Consider the following 626-nt stretch of genomic DNA (forward strand, 5'->3'; position numbering starts at 1 on the left):
TAGCCCGGCTCGGATGCAATCAGCCAGCATCTGGGCAGTCATTAAAGCTCATCAAACTTTGCAAGGCTTTTGCTCTCCACACGACAGCTATAAAGACGATTCTCATATAGCAAGAGCTATGAATAGAGAACCTGCGACCTGAACAGGTGGTAAGGAGGCTAGGCCCACGGAGATGCAGGAGAGCACACATGGATTAAGGAGCCAACCTTGTTTTCACAAAGGTCCTAGCTACTTCACGGACTCCCAAGATGTCAATGGAGGCAAGCAGCTACCCCGAGAGGCCACCGGCCTGGCATAAGCTACTTCTTGGCCAGAGGTTGTCTAAATACAATTTGACCAATTGTTTGGTCCAAATGAACAACGAGGTGGTTTAATAGTACTTTTTAAGGCAGTGGAATTCTTAGGGGGGGGCAATAATCTAGACCAAAAATGAACACAATGCTGACGGTTCCAGGAGTTTACAATGCCCTGTACAGCCTGTCCTGTGCACAGAATTGGCACGTTTCACATCGTTCAGAATCTCCAATCAGACCAAGGTTCAGCAAGGAGTCTAGGCTCCCAGTCCCAAGCCAGGGGAACAGACCCTTGCACGCTGCGCACCTCCTTCCCACCACCTTGCCACAGCC

This window comes from Myotis davidii, unplaced genomic scaffold, assembly GCF_000327345.1.
Source record: "Myotis davidii unplaced genomic scaffold, ASM32734v1 scaffold17, whole genome shotgun sequence".
NCBI classification, from domain to species: domain Eukaryota; kingdom Metazoa; phylum Chordata; class Mammalia; order Chiroptera; family Vespertilionidae; genus Myotis; species Myotis davidii.